This window comes from Setaria viridis, chromosome 4 (genome assembly GCF_005286985.2).
Source record: "Setaria viridis chromosome 4, Setaria_viridis_v4.0, whole genome shotgun sequence".
Lineage (NCBI taxonomy): Eukaryota > Viridiplantae > Streptophyta > Magnoliopsida > Poales > Poaceae > Setaria > Setaria viridis.
The window spans coordinates 28,387,770-28,409,903 of record NC_048266.2 but is presented as its reverse complement, the minus strand read 5'-3'; the positions used below and the strand labels follow the sequence as shown (position 1 = coordinate 28,409,903).

The following is a 22,134-nucleotide window of genomic DNA, read 5'->3' as shown; positions in this document are numbered from 1 at the left end:
TAATCAGCCAGACAGCCACTCTTCAATGGATACTTCTTTGCATCTTGGTTTTGATGCAATTCTTTAGGAATGCCGAACACCTCGGCTCAATAGTTTTTCCAGCGCAGGTGGCCTCAACCCTTGATTTGTTGACTTGTTTGTAGACATAGTATGCAGTTCCAACTGCTGACTGAAAGATATTATTGTTTCTAGTGGATTCCACTTGTGCTTTCAAACTTCGTTTTCTAAATCACCACGTAATTCATTGGCAGTGGAGCAAAAACTCCAAATAGAAAGTACGTGGCCACAATTATTAGCTCATCACATACAGAATCAAACTAAACAAAAGCAAGTCCAAGACATAGAAGATCTCTAAACACTTGAAACCAAAACAAATACTCCATCCATGAGGACCCCTATATTGACTACAATTTTGTAAGACCTGTACACATAATATTGTATAGAAATAACATGCATTTTTTGCCGAACGCTGAGCCAACTGAGAATCAAGGATAAACTGCTACAGATAGTATCCATAAGGAATGAACTTCCTCGCAGAATCAAACTTTAAATTAATTATAAAGAAGGTGGCAGATCCTGTCAGCGAGGCAACAATAATGGAGAACAAGATGCATGGTTCAATCGTTTGGGAATTGACCCCGCTTGTTGGGAAAGAAGGGGTTTCCCTACCCCCTGAGTGCTTGCCATTACTTTGTTGGAATGATATTTGTGGATCACCTAGGAATGAGCGCTCGTCGAAGGTACCAAACTGACCTTCTGTAGGGACTTTGCCGGAGAGAAGCGGCTTGCAAGAAGCATTGAACATACTGAGCCTGCTAAGCTGGCCTAGACTGGATGGAAGTTCACCTGACAAGTTATTGTATAACAAGTCAAGAACTTCAAGGCATGAAGCTTGACCGGTATTTGGCGGAATTGGACCTGAGAAGTAATTTCTAGAGACATTGAGCACGATGAGTGGGAGCTTGCCGAGCTCTGGTATACCTCCTGACAGCATGTTCCCCGACAATATGACATACTTGGGGATCATGTATGATGTTGATAAGGATGATTTGTCACAAATTGGAATAACTCGGTAGCCCTTCAAGATACTATTCCATAACATGCGACAGGTTTGCCAGTTAAGAACAATAACGCATACTATACCCAAGAACAACAGACTTTCCTCCCGCGTCACCCCCGCATGGGCGACTCGGGCAGGCACTGAAACCCCAGCCGCCGCCCTCCACCGACGCCTACCCTTGCCGTGCCGCCGCCCAAGCGGGTCGCCGGAATCCCACGCGGCTCACGATGAGGGTCGTGGCGGGCCCCCTTCCCCTTCCTCCTGCGGATCTGGGCGGGCGCGACCGCCAATGCCGCCTGAGGGGGCACGCCGGCATGGGCGGCACCCCACAGCGATGGAGGCTAGGCGGCACGGATCTGGCACGGCGCTAGTCAGATCTGGTGGCTATGCGACCTGTGTGTCCTCGAGGTGGTGAAGGCATCGGCCGGCGTTGGTTGGGAGTGGCGGTCGTGGACGGCGCGTGTGGAGGGCAAACGGCCGGCGTGGGCGTGACGTCCCGTGCGGTGCCAGCCCGGCCAGGGACGAGTGAAGAGTTGGCCACGGTAGGCGCGGCCCTGTACGTCCCCAAGGCGGTGGAGGCATCGGCCGATGTTGGTTTGGCGGGGCGGTCGTGGACAGCGCGTGCGGAGGGCGAAGGCCGGTGTGGGCGTGACGCCCTGTGCAACGTCAGCCCGGCTAGGGTCGACCAGGCCTCGCAGCGGCGACTCCGGCCCAGCGAAGGGCATGGAGACTGTGTGCAGCGTCGGCCGCGACAGGCGTGGCCTGTGGGCCCAGCGGGCCTCGACGGCTGGCAAGCGCAGGGCGCAAGCAGCCGGGCTGCAGCGGTGAAGGCAGCCTATTGGCAGTGGCGCAGGGGGCACCTCAGCAGTCCTGGGCCGCTGCGGGCGGTGACGACTGCGCACGGCAGCTGCCGCGCACGCACTGATGATGCGGTGAGGTATCGTGGTGGGCAGCCGAAGGTGGTCTACGCGTGGCAAGAGGAGGCATGGCGGTGGCGCCACACTCGGGTGGGCTTTCATGATTGCCGTCTAAGGAGTGCTGGGCTATGTATGTGTAGTGGCTAGAGATGGGATGCTCCGGGCGAAAATCTTTGCCGGCGATCTTGCTGGTGGCGATGGCAACGGCACCCTAGGGCGTCGTTCTCCCCGTTGGGGGACTAAAAACCTACTTCGCTCTCAAATAAAAACCTAGTTCAGGAGTTCCATCTCTGCTGCACAGGTTTCTCTAGGTGAAAATGTAACAACTCTACCTAAATTAAGTGCTTTAACTCTAAACCAGTGAGAAATCCCTAAGTTAAGTAGTGAAATGACCTTTATAAACCTAAGAAGCTCTCTTTTGGAGTTTGTTTTGAAGCTTGAAATTCTATATACAAACTTAAGTTTCTGCTCAAATAAGAGTTGTAAAACTTTTTAATTCCAACAACTTTTGTTAAAGGCACCTTGTCTAATTCGGAGTGGAAAGGAGTCAAAAACAGCAACCCAAGCCGGCCTTCCTACAGGACCCTAAAAATCTCTTTTAAGTCCTGGAATTCGAGTTTTCCTCTATCTTTGCAAGCTTTCATCTCCCGTTTTCCTATCTAAATTCAAGTCAGAGCCTTAATAGAAGTTGTAGTACCTCGAGAGTGTTCCAACTTTGTTACACTGACCCAGATCCAAATCGGACCCGAACTTGTTCAAAATCCCGGTCAAAGTGAGGTAAACCAGTCAACTCACCCTGGTGCCTTAAAAATCCTAAGTCTGGAATTCCAGATTTTTGGCTAACTTTGGTGTGAAATATCTTTGAATCCTTTTGCAATCTAAACCGACACCTTAAACAAAGTTTGAAGAACGATCTGAGTTGGGCAAGTTTGTTTAAGGGAGTTTCGGGAGTTGTGTTGAAAGATTCGGAGAAGGATCGCTCCAAAGCTGGTCTGGCTTGCTGCCCGATAGGAGCCTCGACGCCCGCGCGCCCGAGCATGTTCGCTCGCGCGCCGCGCGCCGCATGACCGTCGGCCACCGGCAGCTCGCTAGCGCCCTATCCCCAGTGTGACAGCGACAGGACGAGAGCCACGGCGCCCAACCCGCGCCCACGACAGGACGGAGCGAGCGCCGGGCTAGCCAATCGCCGGCCGCGCTCAGGTCGCCTTCCGCCTGCCACGGCTCTGCTCCGCCAACCCGGTTCCGCCCGTTCGCCAAGAAAGCTGAGATGCCCCCGACGTCCCGCGCCTCCGCCCGCTCACCCAACCCCCATGGTAGCCTTTCCGCCTTGCCCTCACGACAGACCCGAAGCCCCGGACGCGCGCCGCCCAAGGCCAATCGCCGCCGAAGACCATCCGGAGCTCCGCATCCTCTGCCCAATGGCGTCGTTGGCCAATGGCTGCCTCGCTCGAGCACTTGCCGCTCCCGGCCTTATCCTTTCCCCACCGGAGCCCCGCCTCGACCCTCCGCGCCACCCCGGCCCTATAAAAGGGAACCCCCTCGCCGGCAATGCCACCCCTTGCCACCGCCCGCACCTGCGCCGCCGCTTTCTCCTCTGCGCCCTGCTTTCTCCTTGAGCCACCGCTTTCTTTCCGCGCCACCGCTGAGCTTTCGTGGAACTCACCCCCTGCGCCACCCCCACACTCTGGCGACTTCGCCGCCACCTGCAAGCCGCTTGTTCCAACACACCAGCCGCCCGCTCCTCCGCGCGGTAATAGAGCTTGCTTGTGTCCACCAGTAGCACCGCCGCCGCCGGACCACCGTCGAAGTCTCGCCGCCGCCCAAGCCTTCGTGCGTACAACCTTTCCGCCCCAAGCCTGCTCCTGTTCGGCCCCAAGGCTTCGCCGGTAGACCTGGAGGTAAGCTGCTTAACCTCCCTGTCCTTCTGTTTCGCCCGACCCCTATCTTTCCGTCTCGCCCGACCCCTGCCTTTCCGTCTCGCCCGACCCCGCCAAGTTTCGCCGACCCTTTCTCCGCCTCGCCCGAGGGCTCGGTTGTAATTCTTTTTTCTGTGACCCGAGGGTATCGGTGAAATATTTCGGGGATTCCTCTGTGTTGAGTCTGAGGTCCTCGGTACGGTTTTTCCTTAAACCTGAGGGTCAGACCCTAAGTTTTCCCCAATCCGACCCTCCCATCCTGCTCTCCACCTACAGAAGTTGAACTCCCCACCTTCTCTGTAGCTTTGCTACAAGCGTCCGTGTTAAAACATGAGTGTGTTGAAATAAACATCTAAAATGTTTAACCCCTGCATTGCATTCCGTGTAGAGTTGAATCTCGCCGACGGGACGTACGAGCTTCATCCAGCCCCGAAAGAAGACCTCGCCGAGGAACTGCACCCCTGCGAAGGAGAGCCCGAGCCAGCGCAAGACCCCGAGGACCTCCAAGCTTTTTCTGAAGGCAAGCCCCGGTGCATGAACTCCCTGTTTTGCTTTCATACCACTTATTGATCACTTGATTGCACATTTATGTTTTGAGGAGTTGTAATGGAACCTTAGATGCATAACTTAGTACCTTGTTTTTGAATACTAGTTGCTAAGGTCGAGTAGTGCAATGCTTAATAGGTTTCGGTAAAAGTCGAGTGATTTCCTGTCACTCGCGAGTTATAGGATTTGAATGTTCCAGTTTTGTTGAAACTATAAGGACAACGGACGGGGTCAGGCTAGTGTTCGATGCTTGGTGGATTGCCCCGTCTGTCTAAATGAAAATGAACTAAGGTCGAAACGTGTCGGCGTTCGTGATCAAGTGATTGAAAGTACTAATCTCATACCTAGTATGGGATGGGGAAGCCTAGTACCTGATTGAACTGGGGCGTGGCATACCTTCCGGCTGTCCTTGGAACGTCATTCCCATGGTGCATCATGTGGGTGCAAGTGCGGTCACAGTGCAGCAATAGGCCGGGACTGTGGAGCATTGCATGCCAAAGGAAGTTGGCCCTGACACGTGCCTAAGGGATCGATGGGGACGGCTGACAAATGAAGCGACCCTTCGTGGTGCGCGGATGTCGTGAGATTAGGTTTGCCATGCATGGTTAATAAATTCGAATCGATTCGTCTGCCTCTCACAGATTGGGACTACTTGATCGCTATTCTGCACTGAGTAAAGATGGAACATGATGATGATTTAAATCTTGATATTTGTTAAGTAATTGCCTGGAAACCATGTTTGTTTAGTATAATTTGCTAATTTAGAATGGATAAAGAACATAGAACATGAGCTAAAAGGTTGAAAGTAAGGACTAACTTTAGACGCTTTTGGCAAGAAAACCCCAGAGCCAGAAAGCCTTGCATGCCAGAAAGGAATTTTTGATGTCATGATCGGCTCCGTCATGATGTCTTGTATCGACGTTTAGCTTCCGCTAGTTTAATTTGACTTTGAACCATGAAAAATTTCGGTTTGAATTTCCAAAAACTCTGATGTAATAAATTGTTGAACTATGTTGTCATGATGGAATGTTGTAATCTCTGTGCTACTCACCTTCGTGTGAGTGATGCTTCACGATCCTGTTTACGTGGTTTATCGGAGGAAATCCGACAGTCGACCAAGTTGGCTTGCTTAAAGTGCATAATCGCATATCAGGCGACTTCAATGCATTTTAGTCAGGTTAATTTGGGCGGTTCTGCCACAGCTGGCATCAGAGCTCAAAGCACAGTACGGAGAACAACAAACCTTAAAACTCTTTTTTCTAACTAAAATTTGCAAGAAGTGAAATCAAGAAGTTCGTAAGTTCGCTAAGGATGAGTTTAGTTCGAGGAGCCCTAGGGGATTTTGGGGTTGTTTTTAAGGTGGCTAATAGTTATGGGTTATCTTCTAACTTCCAGCACTTTTTGACACGTCTATCATACGTGTGCATGATTCCACATCGCGAGTATGTGAAGGGTGATGGGAATTCGATTCCAACGAGCCTATCATCACGGTTGTTTCGCCCACGTCTATTATACGTGTGCAGGTTCCGTATGTTAATACATGCGAAGGATGGTATGGTTCGATTCCAACGAGCCTATCGTCATGGTTGTTCGCCCACGTTTCTTACACGTGTGCATGATTCCGCATCCCGAGAATGCGAAGGGTTATAGGATTCTATTCAAAGGAACCTATTTCCACGGTTGTTGCGCTGTCCATGCAGTGTTAAACGCATGGGTGCCATTTCTATAGTGAACGGTAATGATTGTGGACGCTTTCGTGAGTGCTGGCACGGAAGGTTCAAGCTGTGTTGTGTTTTTCTGCAGGTACACTAACAAACGTTGCGTTCGAAACGATGCCTAGTAACTCGACTAGTTATTATAGTGGAGGCCGTATTGTTGCCTTGCCACCGGCACTAACCACGTAAGTCCAAAGATTTTTGGCAATTATTTTTGGTTGAGAGGACGACTAGGACGTGCATGCATTCAGAAATAAAACCAAACTCGAGTACGCCGTAAAGAGTAATGCACCGCGTTAAGGATTGTCTAGCTGTCCTTTTTCCGCCATGATAACTCCAGAAACTTTGTATAGTAAAGTTGTGTTAAAAACCCCCAAGTAAAAAGCTGCCACAAGGTACTAACATTTGGGTTGAGAATTGTGCTCAGTTGGTGACCCCCTGTTGGCTGTTAGCCCCAAAGTGCACACCCGCAGAGTTCTGCTGTTTCGACCACCTTAAGGACCTTTTCTGTGAGGAGTCCTTTAAGCAAAGTTTTTCAGAACTTAGTAAAGGACTTACTGGTAGAGTTTCAACTTTGTTAAGTCTCTGGTTTGGAAGTTGTGTTCAGTTTATCTTGGCTCGGCCAAAAAAAAAATTCCAGCAGGAACACTTAATGGAAATCTGAGATTATCACCTTGTTAGGTTCTGTTTTAGCCTTACCTTTGAATACCAAACTTGTTACACACTATCTAAAGAGCATGCTGGTAAAAATTGAGAAGTTTTGGAGGAATACTTGCTGAGTTATGAGCTTTTCTCCAACTGCCAGAAATCGGTTTGATTTCCAAGTGTTAGCTCCGTTTCTCACTTAACCTTTGGTTACAGATGGCGCAGCCCGTGCACGTGGCAGTCGGTACGGAGGGCACCACCTACTCACGGTGCCTTCACTACGAGGGTTTTCCAGCTGTGTTGTGGGACACTCTGCGCTCTTTCGGGTACCGGTCACCGCCGGTTTATGCGGGCCGTGCATACCAGGACCACGGGATTCCGTGGAGCCGCGTACACGTGCGGGTACCCCCGCCTCCGGATCAGCCACAGTGGCCGCTGTTGGAGGTAGTGGCTGAGGGACACACACTCCACGACGCCTGGGAGTTCGCAGCCTTGCAGACATTGACCCAGTTCTGCCGGGCACACCCTCTTGAGATCGTGCTAGACCCGATTGGGTTGTTCCCTGCCCGGGATACGAGGGACCCGGACTGGTTGGATCGTATGGAGCATATGGACTTGCTCGGGCTTATGGATCCTCAACGCATGATTTTTGTTTCAGCTCGTTGCCTGAACGTGTTCTACAGGATGGTTGAGCTGCAGAGCCGAGCGATGGCTACGGTGATTGGGATGGCAGTGGCCAACCAGGTTGCTTTGTCTACCGTGCAGAGTGGCATGGTGGACCAGTTGCTCGAGCTGGTACAGAAGGATGTTCAGATTGCAGAGATGCAGGACAAGATTACTCGTTTGGAGGAAGAGATCGTGGACATGGAGCACGATATGGAGATCTTGGCTGACCAGTTCTATGATGTGAACATGGAGCTGGCGAACGCCAATGAGCACTTGCAGGACCACCAAGATGAGCTTAATACCATCCACGCCCTAGAGGTGCAGCTAGATGAGCAGATGGCCCAGGAGGAGGAGCCTGAGGAGATCGAAGGCTTTTCGAGCATGGACTATGAGAATGCCTCACCGCAGCCTCCAGTTGGTGACGCGCACTTACCGGTCCTTAGCTTTGCCTCCGTGGGCAACCTCGACGACTTCTAGTTATGACAAACTAGGTTGAGCGGTTCTATTTTGTCTTTGTTTGTACTCCTCGGCGACCTATGTTTTTGGCCAGTGATGTAATAGGTTAGCCTTGAGTGAGTACTCCTCCTGTATGCTAAGACCAGCAGTGAAATGATCTTAGTGAAAGCAGTTCCTTTTGTTTTTGTTCCCTTTTAACTCTACTTCTGATCCTTGCGACACGTCGTGGATGCCAAGTGGTGTGGGTTTTAGTGCTGTGACCACACACTCGCCTCTTGTGGGCCTGTCCTAAGCTAACCGACCCCGAGTCGCGAGGTCGGATGCGCCCGACCCCTCGCGGACGGTCTCCGCCCCGCCCGACCCCAGGATGAAAGTCTCCGCCCCGCCCGACCCCAGTTTGGAAGGTCTCCGTTTCGTCCGACCCCGTGTTGAGAAGCTCCGTATCGCCCGACCCCGGCACCAGAGGTCGGAAATTAGTGGGACCCCGAGGATAAGGTTTGGCTCGCCAAGGGTGTGTGCAGACCGACTAGGGAGACACCGAATCTTGTGGACCCTACAAAACGTGGATCCAAATACCTTTCTGATCGGTAACAAGGATAAAATGACGCTGCAGAAATGGGCTAGTTGCTAGCTAAGATATGTGCACCTCCTTATAAGGATATGTGTTGTGTTGCAAAAGTTACATCTGCCGAATTAACACAGGCATTCCCATATTGTAATTGGGATACTTCTGAGGTTATGGAACTAATGGAAAGGTGAATCTTGCAGATGGCGCATCGCACACGCTCCGGCTCCGTTCCCAGTGGCAGCGAGGTGCCTCCCCCACCTCCGCCTCCGACCACCCTCAAGTTGATCTTGGCAGCCCAGACCGAGCTGCTGAGGCGCATCGCTCAGGGGCAGCAGCAGCAACCCCAAGGAGGAAGGGCCCATCATCAGCCACACGTTGCTCGCTATGAGGATTTTCTGGGGACCCAGCCTCCTCTGTTTCACAAGACGGAGGACCCACTTGACGCCGATGCCTGGATTCGCGCTATCGAGTCCAAATTCTCCCTTCTCACCGCATATTGCCTGGATGAGAACAAGGTCCGGTTTGCCGCGCAGCAGTTGCGTGGTTCTGCTCTCCTGTGGTGGGAACACTACCACGCCATGCGGCCGGCCGACCACGTCGTCGGCTGGGAGGAATTCAAGACGGCGTTCAGGGGCCATCACATCCCTGAGGGTCTTCTGGAGCGCAAGCTCAACGAGTTCCTGGCTCTCACCCAGGGAGGTCGCGATGTCCTGCACTATGCGCAGGCCTTCAACGACCTGTGCCACTATGCAGGCTATCATGCGGACTCCGATGAGAAGAAGAGGGACCGTTTCCGCAGAGGCTTGAGTTTGGAGCTCAAGGAAAGGCTGAACCCTATCAAAGTGGGTTCCTACAATGAACTGGTGAACCTGGCAATTTCCCAGGAAGATTGCATGAAAGCTCTCAAGGCCGACATGAAGAGAAAGGCCCCAAGGCCGGCACCCAGCCCGCCTGCCCAGAAGTACAGAATGGTTCCTCCACAAGCGCCTCGCAGGCCTGCACAGCCTGGGAGATGGGTTGCTCGACCTCCACCGCAGGCAGCACCTCGTTTCCCCGGTTTCCAGCCGCAAGGGCCCCACCCTGCTCTCCCGATGCCACTGCGCCCGGTCCCTAGAAACCGCTGTTTCACTTGCGGGAACTCAGGTCACTTCGCCAAGGACTGCCCCCGCAACCAGAATCAACGACCCGGTCAGAGCAATACATCGGGCAACAAGGGGAAGAAGCCAAAGGTGCAGGTCCGACAAGGCAGGCTGAACTTCACCACCCTTGCTGAACTTCCAGAGGGCGCACCAGTGATGACGGGTACTTTTTCTATCTGTGATCAACCCGTCCTTATTCTGTTTGATTCCGGAGCATCCCATAGTTTCATTGGGACTAGAATCAGTGCTAAGTGTGGGTTAGATTTCTGTCACACCAACGGTACCTACATAATCTCTACCCCGGGTGGAAGGGTAGCTTCACACCAAGTGAGCCGCAAAGTACCTATCCAGTTAGGGAGAACCCTCCTTAAGGAAGACCTGCTTGCCCTGGGGATAGAAGGAATAGATGTTATCTTGGGTATGGATTGGATGACCCGACACCGAGTGACCCTAGATATCCCTGCCAGGGCAATCCATATAAATTCACCCAAGTATGGTAGCTCCACTATACACTTACCTCCCCGAGAGTGCCAAACTTCTTGTGCCTATCCCGTGTCTGAAGCCCGTTTGGAAGATATCCCAGTAGTGTGCGAGTACCCGGATGTGTTTCCAGATGATTTGCCGGGTATGCCGCCTGAGAGAGACATCGAGTTTGCCATTGAGTTGCAACCAGGTACCGCCCCAATCTCAAAGAGACCATATCGGATGCCACCAGCCGAACTGGCAAAAATGAAAACTCAGTTGCATGATTTGTTGGAAAAGGGTTTTATTCGCCCAAGTACATCACCTTGGGGTTGCCCCGCCTTGTTTGTGAAAAACAAGGACGATAGTCTGCGAATGTGTGTCGACTACCGACCTCTCAATGCGGTAACGATAAAGAACAAGTACCCCCCTTCCCCGCATTGATGTTCTGTTTGACCAATTAGCTGGAGCTAGAGTGTTTTCCAAAATTGACCTCCGTTCTAGCTACCATCAAATCAAGATCCGCCCGTGTGACATTCCAAAGACTGCCTTCTCTACACGATATGGACTCTACGAGTACTTAGTCATGTCGTTTGGGCTTACTAACGCACCGGCTTATTTCATGTACCTCATGAATTCGGTGTTTATGCCCGAACTCGACAAATTCGTCGTGGTATTCATTGACGACATCTTGGTGTACTCAAAGAATGAACAAGAACATGCAGAGCACCTACATACTGTACTCCAACGCTTAAGAGACCACCAACTATATGCCAAGTTCTCTAAGTGTGACTTTTGGCTGGACAGTGTTAAATTCTTGGGACACACCATATCCAGAGACGATATAGCAGTAGACCCAAGCAAGGTGCAAGAAGTAATGGACTAGAAGCCGCCCACTTCAGTTCATCAGATTCGAAGTTTTCTTGGTTTAGCCGGTTACTACCGTCGCTTCATCCCTGACTTCTCAAAAATAGCTAAGCCAATGACGGAACTGCTGAGGAAAGGGAGTAAATTTGTGTGGAGTGACAAATGTGAAGAAGCTTTCCACACCTTGAGGCAATTATTGACTTCGGCGCCAGTTTTAGCTCAGCCCGACACCACTAGGCCATTTGATGTGTATTGCGATGCCTCTGGCACTGGACTTGGTTGTGTTCTTATGCAAGACAGCCGAGTCATTGCCTATGCCTCGCGAGCGTTACGGCCACATGAGTTGAACTACCCTACTCATGATCTTGAGTTAGCGGCAGTCGTTCATGCTCTGAAAATGTGGAGACATTATCTCATGGGAACCCGATGCAACATCTATACAGACCACAAGAGTCTTAAGTATATATTCACTCAAGCAGACCTCAACATGCGTCAACGGAGATGGTTAGAATTAATCAAGGATTATGACCTAGAAGTGCATTATCACCCAGGAAAGGCCAACGTAGTTGCAGATGCACTCAGCCGCAAGGTCCATTGTAACTACTTATCGGCGGTTAATTATGCTGAGACCCTGTGTCACGAAATGGCTAAGCTTAACTTGGAAATTATTCCACACGGCACCTTAAGTCATATATCTCTGGAGCCCACCCTGCGTGACCAAATAATTCTAGCACAGCAAGAGGACAAAGAGATAAACCTTATCAAAGCGAAACTTGCACAGGAGGACGAAGGATATAAACGTTTCCGACGGGATTGGAAAGGAGTGTTATTTTATGAAACTCGACTTGTAGTTCCAAGTGATCCCGAGCTTAAGAAACAAATTCTAGACGAAGCACACCTGTCCAAGTTCTCGATTCACCCCGGCAGTACCAAGATGTATCACGACCTCCGACAAAATTTCTGGTGGAGTGGGATGAAACCCGACATTGCTCGATATGTTTCAGAGTGCGATACCTATCAGCGAGTTAAGGCAAGCCACTTGAGGGTAGCTGGCCCCTTGCAGTCGCTGCCTATTCCCTCATGGAAGTGGGAAGACATAAGCATGGACTTTATAGTCAGACTACCCAATACCTCCCGCAAGCATGACTCCATATGGGTGATAGTAGACCGACTAACCAAAACAGCACATTTTCTTCCAGTACACACCACCCACACCATACAGAAATATGCAGAACTGTACCTTGATCGGATTGTTTCCTTGCATGGTGTACCTAAAACGATCATCTCTGATCGAGGTAGTCAGTTTGTAGCACGCTTTTGGGAGCAGTTGTAGTTTTCACTTGGCACGAAATTGATCCGCAGCTCCACATATCACCCTCAGACCGATGGGCAAACTGAGAGGGTTAATCAGATTTTGGAAGATATGTTGCGCGCCTGTGCTATTCATTATGACAAGAACTGGGATAAGTGTTTGCCATTAGCGGAATTCTCCTACAACAACAGTTACCAAGCTAGCCTGAAAATGGCACCTTTCGAGGCCTTGTATGGACGTAGATGCCGAACCCCTCTGAGCTGGTCGCAACCCGGAGAGAGAACGTTGTATGGACCTGACCTAGAGGCCGAAGAAAAAGTGAGAGTCATCCGTGAAAATCTCAAGGCCGCCCAATCTCGACAGAAGAGCTATGCCGATCAAAGAAGAAGACCCATCCAATTTAAGGTGGGAGATTTTGTATACCTATGGGTTTCACCGACCAAAGGCGTACAATGTTTTGGAGTAAAGGGAAAGTTAGCTCCGCGCTATATTGGTCCCTATGAGATCGTAGAGGCGTGTGGACCCGTAGCGTACCGAGTACAACTTCCAGAGAAGATTGCAGCGATACACGATGTTTTCCATGTCTCGCAACTCAAGAAGTGCATCAGGATTCCAACTGAGATCATTACCCCGGAAGAATTGGAGATTGAACCCGATTTATCGTATAAGGAGTATCCAATTAAGATCCTCGACCGGAAGGAAAGACACACTCGTCGGCAAATTGTCAAGATGTACAAAATTCAGTGGAGTCACCATACGGAAGACGAAGCGACATGGGAGACGGAAGAATATCTCAACGCTAACTTCCGCGATTTTCTTTTCGATCAAGGAGGTACGTTGCACCAGCCACACTAGTTCTTTCTGCACTTGAATCTCGGGGCGAGATTCCTTTAAGGGGGGTAGGCTGTAACAACTCTACCTAAATTAAGTGCTTTAACTCTAAACCAGTGAGAAATCCCTAAGTTAAGTAGTGAAATGACCTTTATAAACCTAAGAAGCTCTCTTTTGGAGTTTGTTTTGAAGCTTGAAATTCTATATACAAACTTAAGTTTCTGCCCAAATAAGAGTTGTAAAACTTTTTAATTCCAACAACTTTTGTTAAAGGCACCTTGTCTAATTCGGAGTGGAAAGGAGATAAAAACAGCAACCCAAGCCGGCCTTCCTACAGGACCCTAAAAATCTCTTTAAGTCCTGGAATTCGAGTTTTCCTCTATCTTTGCAAGCTTTCATCTCCCGTTTTCCTATCTAAACTCAAGTCAGAGCCTTAATAAAGTTGTAGTACCTCGAGAGTGTTCCAACTTTGTTACACTGACCCAGATCCAAATCGGACCCGAACTTGTTCAAAATCCCGGTCAAAGTGAGGTAAACCAGTCAACTCACCCTGGTGCCTTAAAAATCCTAAGTCTGGAATTCCAGATTTTTGGCTAACTTTAGCGTGAAATATCTTTGAATCCTTTCGCAATCTAAACCGACACCTTAAACAAAGTTTGAAGAACGATCTGAGTTGGGCAAGTTTGTTTAAGGGAGTTTCGGGAGTTGTGTTGAAAGATTCGGAGAAGGATCGCTCCAAAGCTGGTCTGGCTTGCTGCCCGATAGGAGCCTCGACGCCCGCGCGCCCGAGCATGTTTGCTCGCGCGCCGCGCGCCGCGTGGCCGCAGGCCACCGGCAGCTCGCTGGCGCCCTATCCCCAGCGCGACAGCGACAGGACGAGAGCCACGGCGCCCAACCCGCGCCCACGACAGGACGGAGCGAGCGCCGGGCTAGCCAATCGCCGGCCGCGCGCAGGTCGCCTTCCGCCTGCCACGACTCTGCTCCGCCAACCCGGTTCCGCCCGTTCGCCAAGAAAGCTGAGATGCCCCCGACGTCCCGCGCCTCCGCCCGCTCGCCCAACCCCCATGGTAGCCTTTCCGCCTTGCCCGCCCGACAGACCGGAAGCCCCGGACGCGCGCCGCCCAAGGCCAATCGCCGCCGAAGACCATCCGGAGCTCCGCATCCTCTGCCCAATGGCGTCGTTGGCCAATGGCCGCCTCGCTCGAGCACTCGCCGCTCTCGGCCTTATCCTTTCCCCACCGGAGCCCCGCCTCGACCCTCCGCGCCACCCCAGCCCTATAAAAGGGAACCCCCTCGCCGGCAATGCCACCCCTTGCCACCGCCCGCACCTGCGCCGCCGCTTTCTCCTCTGCGCCCTGCTTTCTCCTTGAGCCACCGCTTTCTTTCCGCGCCGCCACTGAGCTTCCGTGGAACTCACCCCCTGCGCCACCCCCACACTCCGGCGACTTCGCCGCCACCCGCAAGCCGCTTCTTCCAACACACCAGCCGCCCGCTCCTCCGCGCGGTAATAGAGCTTGCTTGTGTCCACCAGTAGCACCGCCGCCACCGGACCACCGTCGAAGTCTCGCCGCCGCCCAAGCCTTCGTTCGTACAACCTTTCCGCCCCAAGCCTGCTCCTGTTCGGCCCCAAGGCTTCGCCGGTAGACCTGGAGGTAAGCTGCTTAACCTCCCTGTCCTTCCGTTTCGCCCGACCCCTATCTTTCCGTCTCGCCCGACCCCTGTCCTTGTTCATTTCGCCCGACCCCTGCCTTTCCGTCTCGCCCGACCCCGCCAAGTTTCGCCGACCCTTTCTCCGCCTCGCCCGAGGGCTCGGTTGTAATTCTTTTTTCTGTGACCTGAGGGTATCGGTGAAATATTTCGGGGATTCCTCTGTGTTGAGTCTGAGGACCTTGGTACGGTTTTTCCTTAAACCTGAGGGTCAGACCCTAAGTTTTCCCCAATCCGACCCTCCCATCCTGCTCTCCACCTACAGAAGTTGAACTCCCCACCTTCTCTGTAGCTTTGCTACAAGCGTCCGTGTTAAAACATGAGTGTGTTGAAATAAACATCTAAAATGTTTAACCCCTGCATTGCATTCCGTGTAGAGTTGAATCTCGCCGACGGGATGTACGAGCTTCATCCAGCCCCGGAAGAAGACCCCGCCAAGGAACTGCACCCCTGCGAAGGAGAGCCTGAGCCAGCGCAAGACCCCGAGGAGCTCCAAGCTTTTTCTGAAGGCAAGCCCCGGTGCATGAACTCCCTGTTTTGCTTTCATACCACTTATTGATCACTTGATTGCACATTTACGTTTCGAGGAGTTGTAATGGAACCTTAGATGCATAACTTAGTACCTTGTTTTTGAATACTAGTTGCTAAGGTCGAGTAGTGCAATGCTTAATAGGTTTCGGTAAAAGTCGAGTGATTTCCTGTCACTCGCGAGTTATAGGAGTTGAATGTTCCAGTTTTGTTGAAACTATAAGGACAACGGATGGGGTTAGGCTAGTGTTCGATGCTTGGTGGATTGCCCCGTCTGTCTAAATGAAAATGAACTAAGGTCGAAACGTGTCGGCGTTCGTGATCAAGTGATTGAAAGTACTAATCTCATACCTAGTATGGGATGGGGAAGCCTAGTACATGATTGAACTGGGGCATGGCATACCTTCCGGCTGTCCTTGGAACGTCGTTCCCATGGTGCATCATGTGGGTGCAAGTGCGGTCACAGTGCAGCAATAGGCCGGGACTGTGGAGCATTGCACGCCAAAGGAAGTTGGCCCTGACACGTGCCTAAGGGATCGATGGGGACGGCTGACAAATGAAGCGACCCTTTGTGGTGCGCGGATGTCGTGAGATTAGGTTTGCCATGCATGGTTAATAAATTCGAATCGATTCGTCTGCCTCTCACAGATTGGGACTACTTGATCGCTATTCGGCACTGAGTAAAGATGGAACATGATGATGATTTAAATCTTGATGTTTGTTAAGTAATTGCCTGGAAACCATGTTTGTTTAGTATAAGTTGCTAATTTAGAATGGATAAAGAACATAGAACATGAGCTAAAAGGTTGAAAGTAAGGACTAACTTTAGATGCTTTTGGCAAGAAAACCCCAGAGCCAGAAAGCCTTGCATGTCTAAGTCTCGGTCATGTCCTTCCGACGGGTCAGTCTTGCTGAGTACTAGTTGCTCAGCCTTGTTGTGGCTAATCTTTTTCAGGTAATGTCAGTAGCTTGGGCGTTGGTACCACTTGGCCGACCCAGCTTCCTCCAGGCTGGACCGTCGAGTGGGATCCTTCCTCGGACGGCGAAGGAAGGAATTTTTGATGTCATGATCGGCTCTATCATGATGTCTTGTATCGACGTTTAGCTTCCGCTAGTTTTAATTTGACTTCGAACCATGCAAAATTTCGGTTTGAATTTCCAAAAACTCTGATGTAATAAATTGTTGAACTATGTTATCATGATGGAATGTTGTAATCTCTGTGCTACTCACCTTCGTGTGAGCGATGCTTTTCGATCCTGTTTACGTGGTTTATCGGAGGAAATCCAACGGTCAACCAAGTTGGCTTGCTTAAAGTGCATAATCGCATATCAGGCGACTTCAATGCATTTTAGTCAGGTTAATTTGGGCGGTTCCGCCACAGAAAACCCTGTCCAGATGCTGGACGAGCGATGGCGGCACCACTGGCGTCATCCCCTCCTTGGAGGCATCATTTTTAGAGACCCAATTCGGCTTGTGGCACTGCTGGTGACGTGTTGTGTCGGTGTGAAATCTAGCCAATAAGTAAATATTTGTAATTTTGCCGTGCGTTAGATTGAATATGGCCTAGCACACAATGACACAGGATGTATACTAGTTCGGGCAACGCGCCCTACGTCCAGTCAGGTCAGTTGGTCGACTTTATTCCTGAGCCCAGGCGCTCAAAGTTTGCAGTGGGGATACAAACGAGAGGTGGATGAGAGGGGATGCCTGAGTCCTGACCTTGTTCTCGTCTCAGTGGAAGAGAGTGGTAGGAGCTCAAACGTGTGCTAAGTGTGTGAGAGTGCATGTGAGAATGTTCGTCCGAGAGTCTTCGAACTTCCGAGTGTGAGGGTGTTAGAGTTTGAAGAGTCTGAGAGCGCGTGTGTCAGTGTAGAAGCGGGGGGTCCGTCCCTTTTTATAGTACAAGGGGACGGTCCTTACAGGGGAGGATAAGAGAGTGAGTGTACGGGCGCTGCCTAATCTTGTCGAATCCCACATCGGTGGATACGGTATGGCCTCCATCCTCAGTCCCTATTCTCCTCGTCAGGCCACTACGCTGTAGCGGGTAGGTTTACGGCGCCACTGTGCAAACGTGCGCAGGGTGTGGCGTGGTACGGCTCTGCGTACAGCCGGCTGACCCGGGTGCCACCTCGTTATCCGCCCCACCTGCTCCCTGGGCCTACTCCAGGTGAGCGTCCTCAGTTGGGAGTCCCGATCCGCCTTAATCGAGTCGATCGGGGAGGTCAGTGCAAGGGTACGGCAAGTCCCCGGTCGGGGGATGAGGTCAAGAGCACTCAGTCAGGAGCGCTTGGTCGGGAGTACTCAGTCGGGGTCCGACTGTGGTCCCACCCTCGGCTGGCTCCCTCTGGTCGGGGCGCCAACCAGGCCTCCTGGTCAGAGGAGCCGGTCGGTGACCGGATCGTGGTCTCGGCCCGACTGTGTGTAGCTAGGTACACCAAGGTACATGTTGTTGTTGTGCCCTTTATTGGACTAAGTGTCATGGGAAAGTAGTTCTATTGGGGACCCTAGGTCTGTGGACCCGTCATGTTGATCATGGGAGGCTGCAGCCGGTGGTGGTGCGGCAAGGCGGCATGGTGCTAGATGGCAAGTTTTGACAGGGTTGTTGAGCTCACGTGGAGGCGATCGCAGGTTTGGTGGCGGCCAGGGGTTGTCACATTGTTGTCGGGCTAGTTGCTTGCAGCGGACCGCAGCGGCTGACATTGCTTGGCAACTGTTAGTGCGGCGTGGGACTGCAAGGAAAGGACGACGCTTGTAGTGACGGCATCATGGGACGACTAGCTTGCAGCGGACCGTGGTGGGTGGCTCAGCTTTGCTAGGCTACTCCGATGCGGTACATCATCGGAAGATGGCGTAAGAGATTACTTTGGCTTGCTGACACGATGGCAAAGGCTAGGTGCGCGGGTAGAGCAACGAGGTGAGGTCAACCTGCGACGATGACTTGGTTGTTGATGGAGACCTTGGGAAGCGGGGCAATATGGCTCACCATTCTGATAGCGACAAAAGAGACATATTCGTGACATGGAGTACTGTAGCAGGTGAGGCGAGGCCCCCGCACGCAGTGTTTCTTCAAGGCGACGTGAGCGAGGTGGAGTTCAATGGGAGATGTGGCGAGGCCCCCGCGCGTTTGTGTTATCGTGGTGGCGGCTGCGAGGCAGCCTGCGACAGGTCTTGATCTGGTGGTATCACTCTGTCGGGTGGAGTGTGATGTTGCAGCAGCACTACAGCAAAGGGTCCCGCATGGCGGCGGCCTTCTCAACATGGTGTGGTCTATTTCTCTCGGTTCCCTGTCTGTACAGGGTCACGCCTGGAGGTTTCAACAATTACATGAGAGTGCGAATATTAGTGGATGTCACGTTTAGGCTTCAGTTTGACTACCATTGTCGAGTGGAGTGGTGTGGCTGTATTGATGTTCCAATCTAACCAGTCGGTTTTGGCGTTTTCGAGCTGAGTGGCTACCCGCGTTGATGTCCCAATCCAACCGGACGAGTATAAATTGTTTTTCCCTTCTTCTTTTCTTTTCCTTTCCTACCTATGGCCTTCCATGGTCGTAGACTTGTATTTTTTCTGCTATATCAATGGAACTCACACTATCTCGTGCGGTTCGAAAAAAAAAAGAGAGAGGTTTGCCAGTTCATCATCGGGTGCAAATAGTTGAACAGAGAGTAACTTGTCTGTGTATACCAAGAAATCAATGTGATGCACTGCCCGAAGCCAACAAGCACTGAAGAATCCTTTCGATTCTTGTCAAAGGTTACCCAAGGATCACTTCCCACCTGCATCATCTTCGGGGGAATGTTACCTGATAGTCTATTACCTTGAAGGTTCAGATAGATCAGGCTAGTGCAGTTCCCAATCTCTGGTGGAATTTCACAAGAGAGATGGTTCCAGGGAACCATCAGACCTATCAGAGAAGTAAGGTTCCCTATGCTGGATGGGATTCTTTCAGACAAGTTGTTATAAGAGAGTCCCAACAACTGAAGATCACTGAGCTGACCCCATCTCGGTGGTATTATACCGGAGAAGAAGTTGTTGGTCAAGATGAGGTACCTGAGAGTCTTCATGTCAGCAGCATCTTCAGGAAGCTCTCCATGGAATTCACTGAAGCTGAGGTCAAGCCTAGCAAGCAGCAGCAACCGCAGCATGCCGGAGGAGATGATCCCACTGGTGTACATATTGTCATGCAGCACAAGGTGCCTCAAGCCTGTAAAATTGCCAAAGACGCTCTGCACTTCCTTACCAAAGAAGTTTTCGCTGATGTCCAAGTACCGGAGGTTAGTGCAGTTTGTCAACTCTAATGGTATTCTCCTGTCAAAAAGGTTACTCCCAAGAATCAGTGTCTCAAGTCCGGTGATCTTCCCAATACCCGCCGGTATCAAGCCTCCAAATTTGTTTCCCCAGGGTGAGAGAAGCACAAGATTTCCACAGTTTGCAACTGAACCTGGGAAACCTCCGTGCAACCGGTTAAATGAGAGATCAAGAGACTCTAGCTTGCACCCATTTGGAAAGACGTTGTTTGGAACGATGCCGGTGAGGTTGTTCTCGGCACCATTGAACTGTTTGAGCCTTGCCAAGTGGGGCCAAACCTCGCCGGTGAGGCTGTTCTAGCTGACGTCCACATGCTCAGGCTTCGTGCAGTTCTTGAGCCACTCGGCGAGGCCGCTGGAGAGGCTGTTGGAGGAGACGTTGAGCACGGTGAGGCTGCTGCAGACCGCCGGGAGGCTGGCGCTCGTGAACCGGTTCTCAGATACGTCAAGCGTCTGCAGCTGTGCCAGCCCGGAGACGTCCAGGTGCCCGCCGATGAGGTTATGCGACAGGTTGAAGTGGACGAGGCGGTGGTACCGGCCGCTATCGTCGGCCGGGAGCGCCCCCTGAATCGAGTTGTTCGAGAGGTCGAGCCGCGTGATCGCGCGGAGGCGCGAGAAGCCGCCGAAGGCTGTGCCGGAGATGCTCGAGCCGGAGAGGTCGAGAGACCCGACCTCCCCGGCAGCGTTGCACCTGACGCCGCGCCAGCCGCACGGCGAGGCATCCGACTCCGACCATGAGTCGTAGGCGCCGTGGTTGGCCCTGTCGTTTGCTTGCAAGAAGTGTTTGAGCTCGATCACCACCTGCTTGTCCTCGTTCCAAGCGCTCTCCACCGATCTTTGAGGATGAAATAACGGAGTTCAGCTTGTGCAAAACTGTAATTAGATTACGCAGAACAGTGGAGGTAAGAATCAGTTTACCAGTGGCGGTGAGCAGGCAGAGCAATTGGAGTAGAGCGAAGGGCATGAGCTGTGGGCAGCTGAAGCCCCTCTGGTTTTTCATTGCATTCATATCATATTTTCTCTGCTCCCAGTGGATGCATTGTGCATATATAACGCATTCTGGCTGCACCGTGCACGTTACGTTACGATGACTCAAAGGTCCAGATGTCAAATTCAATCCTTGAAAGTCCTAATCTCCTGCTGTTTGACAACATGTATTCTATTTATTGACTGATGATCGGTAAGCAAGACCGCTGCTCAATTTGTTTGTAGCGTGTTCCACTGGGGCTGTTTGGCTCCAAGGTGCTAAAGTTTAGCACCCGTCACATCTGATGTTTAGATACTAATTAGGAGTATTAAACATAGGCTAATTACAAAACTAATTGCACAGATGGAGTCTAATTCGCGAGACGAATCTATTAAGCCTAATTAGTCCATGATTTGATAATGTGGTGCTACAGTAACCATTTGCTAATGATGGATTAATTAGGCTTAATAGATTCGTCTCGCGAATTAGACTCCATCTGTGCAATTAGTTTTGTAATTAGCTCATGTTTAGTCCTCCTAATTAGCATCCGAACATTCGATGTGACACTGCCAAAGTTTAGCACCTGCTATCCAAACACCCACAGTTCCACGGTTCTTCCAATTCAACATCACTGAGTTGTCAGCGAGTTCGGTGTTCCACCACTAAGGGGGCGTTTGGTTCCTTTGCTTATTTTTAAGCAAGTGTCACATCAATGTTTAGATACTAATTAGGAGTATTAAATGTAAGCTATTTACAAAACCCATTACATAAGTGGAGGCTAAACAGCGAGACGAACCTATTAAGCCTAATTAATCCATCATTAGCAAATGTTTATTGTAGCAACACATTGTCAAATCATGGACTAATTAGGCTTAATAGATTCGTCTCGTCGTTTAGCCTCCACTTATGTAATGGATTTTGTAAATAGTCTACATTTAATACTCCTAATTAGTATCTAAACATTCGATGTGACGGGTGCTTAAAAATAAGCAAACTAACCAAACCAGGCCTAATACTTGGTTTCTAAGGTCAAACACACAAGCAAGTCATGCAAACGTGTTGGGAAAATGGTATCTGTTGCATGTTAATCAGATTTAGTCAAACTCGGTGTTGACTTGTTGCCTAGCAATGTATATATATGTTTTCTTTTCTTTGAATTTTCCCAAAGGAATCTAAAAAGACATCACTGTTATAGATTGGACAAATAGGGAGTATTATGCAGACCCAAGCATCAAGGGGAATTGGGTCTTCAGAAAGTTGAGATACATAATATGTGTTTGTTTGTCAAATGACTTTTAAAACTAGTAAATAAAGATGTGGTATCGCAACAACTATACTAGAAAGAAGGACTTAAACAACAAAATGAAATTGAAGTTCAAGTGAAACTAGGAGATTCTTTCTTTTGATCTGGCCTTATGAAGTAAAAAGATCATTTTTTGAGTTGGTCTCACCTGTTCTTCTAAACAAAAGTGCTCAAATCCTTGTTTGGGTATACAAGTGGCTAGGGACATCATGTATTAAAGATCA

The 22,134-nt window shown here is 50.7% G+C and overlaps 1 pseudogene; it reads right to left on the bottom strand.

The window, feature by feature from the left end:
• Nucleotides 1–499: 499 nt before the first annotated feature.
• LOC140222634 (probable LRR receptor-like serine/threonine-protein kinase At1g74360) lies at nucleotides 500–20,794 on the bottom strand (annotated as a pseudogene).
• Nucleotides 20,795–22,134: the final 1,340 nt, after the last annotated feature.